Source organism: Rutidosis leptorrhynchoides, chromosome 10 (genome assembly GCF_046630445.1).
Source record: "Rutidosis leptorrhynchoides isolate AG116_Rl617_1_P2 chromosome 10, CSIRO_AGI_Rlap_v1, whole genome shotgun sequence".
Lineage (NCBI taxonomy): Eukaryota > Viridiplantae > Streptophyta > Magnoliopsida > Asterales > Asteraceae > Rutidosis > Rutidosis leptorrhynchoides.
Window position 1 is genome coordinate 75,202,996 of NC_092342.1, and position 6,000 is coordinate 75,208,995.

Consider the following 6,000-nt stretch of genomic DNA (forward strand, 5'->3'; position numbering starts at 1 on the left):
TCACATTAAGATATATTCATACATCATAATATCATGATAATGTAATAATTTAACATCTCATTATATATAATAAACATTGGGTTAACAACATTAAATGAGATCGTTAACTTAAAGGTTTCAAAACAACAATTACATGTAACGACTAACGATGACTTAACGACTCGGTTAAAATGTATATACATGTAGTATATTAAGATGCATTAGTACACTTTTGAAAGACTTCATGACACATACCAAAGTACTTCTACTTAACAAAAATGCTTACAATTACATTCTCATTCATTTTCATCAACAATTCTACTCGTACGCACCCGTATTCGTACTCGTACAATACACAGCTCATATATGTATATACTATTGGTATATACACTTCAATGATCAGCTCTTAGCAGCCCTCATTTAGTCAACAAACATGTGGAACCATCAGTTGGCAACTAGCATGAATTATTACACTAAAAATCAAATTACAATTTGCATATAATGACACCATGGTTCACATTTTTGATCACACTCTCATACACTTTCATTTTTCAATTTTCTTTCATCCATTTGATCTCTCTCTAGTTCTATGATAATGTTCTAAGTGTTCTTCATCATATTCATGAAAATCTACATCAATCTAGCTCATAAATCCTAATCTATATCAACTTATAAAACAAATACTTAAGAAAACTTCAAGAACGCTTTCAAGTTTGCAAGTCTACTTTCAAGCTTTCTAATCCGTTCCAAGTAATCATCCAAGATCAAGAAACCTTTGTTATTTACAGTAGCTTATCTTTCTTATTCAAAGTAATACTCATATTCAAACTTTGATTCAATTTCTATAACTATAAACTATCTTAATTCGAGTAAAAATCTTACTTGAACTTGTTTTCGTGTCATGATTCTACTTCAAGAACTTTCAAGCCATCCAAGATCCTTTGAAGCTAGATCATGTAGAAACCCGTCCTAATCCATCCGGACGAAGTCCATATCGATTATAAACAATTCACAACAGTTGATTACATCGCGAGGTACTTGACCTCTATATGATACATTTTATAAACATTGCATTCGTTTTTGAAAAGACAATTTTCATTACATCAAAAGTTAATGACATGCATACCATTTCATAATAGATCTTACTATAATTGACTTAATAATAATCTTGATGAACTCAACGACTCGAATGCAACGTCTTTTGAAATATGTCATGAATGACTCCAATTAATATCTCTAAGATGAGCAAATGCACAGCGGAAGATTTCTTTCGTACCTGAGAATAAACATGCTTTAAAGTGTCAACCAAAAGGTTGGTGAGTTCATTAGTTTAACATAAATAATCATTTCATAATTTTACTAGACCACAAGATTTCATATTTCCATTTCTCATAAACATACGTCCCATGCATAGAGACAAAAATATCATTCATATGGATTGAACACCTGGTAACCGACATTCACAATATGCATATAAGAATATCCCCATCATTCCGGGATCCTCCTTCGGACATGATATAAATTTCAAAGTACTAAAGCATCCGGTACTTTGGATGGGGCTTGTTGGGCCCGATAGATCTATCTTTAGAGTTCGCGTCAATTAGGGTGTTTGTTCCCTAATTCTTAGATTACCAGACTTAATAAAAAGGGGCATATTCGATTTCGATAATTCAACCATATAATGTTGTTTCGATTACTTGTGTCTATTTCGTAAAACATTTATAAAAATTGCGCATGTATTCTCAGCCCAAAAATATATAGGGTAAAAAGGCAAATGAAACTAACGCATATAAATATTGTAAAACAGTTAATAAAGCATTTGCATGTATATTCTCAGCCCAAATATGTAATGATTAAAAAGGGAGCAAATGAAACTCACCTAATGTATTTTGTAGTAAAAATACATATGACTATATTGAACAATGCAGGGTTGGCCTCGGATTCACGAACCTATATTAATTATACATATTAAAACATATAATCGTAATCGAACAACTTTATATATTATTTCTTAAGTTATATATTTTAACTTGTGTATATAAATTAAATGATTAATATTTATATAGTTATATTAATATCTATATATGGTTAGTATTATTGGAAATATCTAATTTGTTATATATAAAAAAATGTTAATATGATTAATACATACTCATATGTAATATTACTAAAAGTGTATTTTTTATATACAAAATATTTATTTGTTATAATAATATAATAACAATAATGATAATGAAAATTTTAAATAAAAAGGTAGTTTTAATATTAACAATAATAACAATAATATAAATCTAAAAATAATTCTAAATGATACTTTTGATAATACTGATAATTTTAATGAAAATGAAAATTTTAATAAAAATGAACATTTTTAAAAAAAATAAGGTTCTTTTAATAATAATAAAAATGATAATAATAACTTTAGTTCTAATTCTAGTTCAAATTCTAATTTTAATTCTAATCTATAATAATAATAATAATAATAATAATAATAATAATAATAATAATAATAATAATAATAATAATAATAATAATATAATGATAATAATGAAAATAATAAAACTACCTTTAAAGAGCTTTTCAAAAAATAATGACCCAAACAGGGCTCGAACCCATGACCTCCCGCTAACCCAACACCCCTCCTAAACCAGCTGATCCGTTTAATTTTTCCAGTATTACTCACATCATAATTTTATTTAATCCCGTAATAATTTATCATTCATATACCCAACATCTCTTAACATCATATCCTGGCCCAACAGCATCTCGGCCCAACAGCATCTCGGCCCAACTTAAAGAAATGGAACTCGGCCCAAGTAAAAGATTCAATAAACAAAACACTGACCACACTTATTTGTTCATCTCGATCTAGTACCGGGAACAAGAAAAATAAATAAATAAATGACCAAAGCAGATCACGAATTTGTCAATCGATCGAGAGGATCATGGATTCATCGATCGCTCAAGCAGGTCATCGATTTATCAATTGATCAAGCAGGTTATCGATTTAGCAACCACAATCAGAACAGTAGCAGTCGAGAGAGAAATGGAATTTTTAACTAGTTTTGATGGTATTTGTCGAAAGGATGGGAGCAAGAGTAGATCGATTAGGGCAGTAATACAATCAATCGATCCATTAGCAGGTAATCAGTTCATTATCTTTCTCTCAATTTCTTAAATCCCTCATATGTTATGTGCTCATATTTGATTGAACGAAAGTAGTAATTATTGGTGTTATTGACGGATTTGATGAGGTATTTGGTTATCAACAGATTCATATAGTATCAGGTTAAAGAGAAGCAACATTAGGTTAATAATAGCAGGTATTGCTATGATGTAACTTTTGCCTTTGACAGTTGCAATACCCAGGTGGGTTTCATACAAGAAGGGTGTTCGTTGATGGTTCTTGATTCGAACAGAAATCAGGAATGCAACAATAGTAACAAATAGCCTGGTACAGAAGTGATTAGAAATCCTGGTTCGATTTCTTTTCTTTTATTTATTTATTTGATGGTTAATATTGATCAAAGCAAAGAAACAGAAACAGTAATTAGGGTTGTGTTGAAGTAGATGAGTAGTAGTGAAACTGAATCGATTTGTTGTGGATTTGTGATGGTGCTCAGCCAGAAAACAGTTCACGTTAATGAAGGTGTTTGGTTTGGGTTCCAATACGAGTAATAGCAAAATAGCAGCCTCATTCAAGATCAAATTGCGAAAGAAAACAGATTGGTAGATAGTTTACCTAAAGTACCCGGCTGAAACGGAAGGATATAAGTTGTATAGCAGTTGCAGCAGAAGTATAACAGTCGTATTAGTAGTAGATATTGATGTTGAATTGTTGATCATAAACAGAAAATGGATATAGAAGCAAAAGTTCACAGTTTGATGGTGATAAATGGGATTCAAAGAGAAAAGAGAAAAGATAAAAGGTGAGTGGCGGTGGTAGTTATTTTATTGTACGGGTATATGTATATATAAATAAATATAGATAGTGGAAAGTGATTGTAATTGATAAGGATGGTGGATAATTGAATAACTTTTCTTCATAATGTGCAGTGCTTGATTGTTATATCATGTCTGTATGTGTATGTCTAACAAGAAATAGAAAAAGGTACGAGTGTTATATCCATCTATATGTTAATCTATATGTATATATGTAAAAAGGGAAAAGAGGAGGAATGAAGAAAAGAGATGTGTGTGGTAGGTGTATGGGATTTAGACAAAAATAGAATTCAAAAGTGGTTTGTTCAATCATAGAAGTTCATATATCTATATGTATGTCTTATGCTTATGTATCTATATTAATTAGATGTTAGTAACATTTCACCATAAAAATAATAACATCTACTTTTTAAATTCACGGGTTCTTTAAGTGTGGAGGATTGATGATACATGAATATATAGGTGTAAAGTTAGTAAACTAACATTATTGAAACGTGGGGTTCTTGTTTAACAGAGAAATAAAGGATGATATGTAATACATTACATTTAATCCTCACATAAAAGAAGACAAACTTAATTAAACGTTAAATACATAAATCACGGTACAAATGAACTCATTCAACAAGGTTAGAAAAAGGTAAAACCATTACCATTATTCTTTTGTGTGGTGTTCAGCGATATACAGTCAAACGAAAGCAACAATGGTTCTATACAAAATTTCATTAATTAATAATATAATATAATTATATTAAAAAATATATATATACCTCTAAATTAAATTAAACGGAAAAATAAATAGAAATCCCATCTTACTTAATATTACATAGTTATTGTTATTATTAAAATTATTTACATTTATTCATAATTATTATTAATATTTTATTTAATATTATATTTATCAAAATTTTGAGTTTTTATATCATATCTTATTTATAATGATTTCATCTCCGGCATTACGATTTAGAATTTAATTCTATTACGTCGTTAAAATAATCATACATATAATTTGTTTTAAATATATATTTTATTATGTAGATAAATTTATTAAATATATCTTAGTAACATGTTTCAAGTTATATATATATATATATATATATATATATATATATATATATATATATATATATATATATATATATATATATATATATACATATCTAATTACAAACAGTTGTTCGTGAATCGTCGGGAATAGTCAAAGGTCAAATATTTTCCCTGTAAACAGTTCAAAGATTTTGGGATTCAATTAAATAGGCTTATCATGTCAAAATGATATAAAGATTAAGTTTAAATTTGGTCGGAAATTTCCGGGTCATCACAGTACCTACCCGTTAAAGAAATTTCGTCCCGAAATTTGAGTGAGGTGGTCATGGCTAACAATAAAAATGTTTTCATGACGAATATGAGTTGATAAATAGGATTTTATCATCATTGAGTAATATGGATAAAACCATTTGAAACAAGTACGAATATGCCCCTTTTAGCCTGAATGGATCGAAACTGAATGGATGAATGGATCGAAACTGAATATGCCCCTTTTAGCCTGGTAATCTAAGAATTAGGGAATTGGCCCCTAATTGACGCGAATCCTAAAAATAGATCTATTGGGCCCAACAAGCCCCATCCATTGTTGCGGATGCTTTAGTACTTCGAAATTATCATGTCCAAAGGATGTCCCAGAATGATGGGGATATTCTATATGCATCTTGTTAATGTCGGTTACCAGTTGTTCACCATATGAATGATTTTTATGCAGATTGCATGTTATTGAAAGATGAAATCTTGTGGTCTATTATTACAATTTGATAAATATATAGGTTAAACCTATAACTCACCAACATTTTTGTTGACATTTAAAGCATGTTTATTCTCAGGTGATTATTAAGAGCTTTCGCTGTTGCATGCTAAATAAAGACAGGATTGGAGTCTGCATGCTTGTATAATATTGTTTAAAAATTGCATTCGAAGACTTAAGTTGTTGTGTAATATTATTGTAAACCATTATGTAATAGTCGTGTGAAAACGCTATATTTTAGATTATCATTATTTGATAATCTTTGGAATGTTTTTAAACCTTTA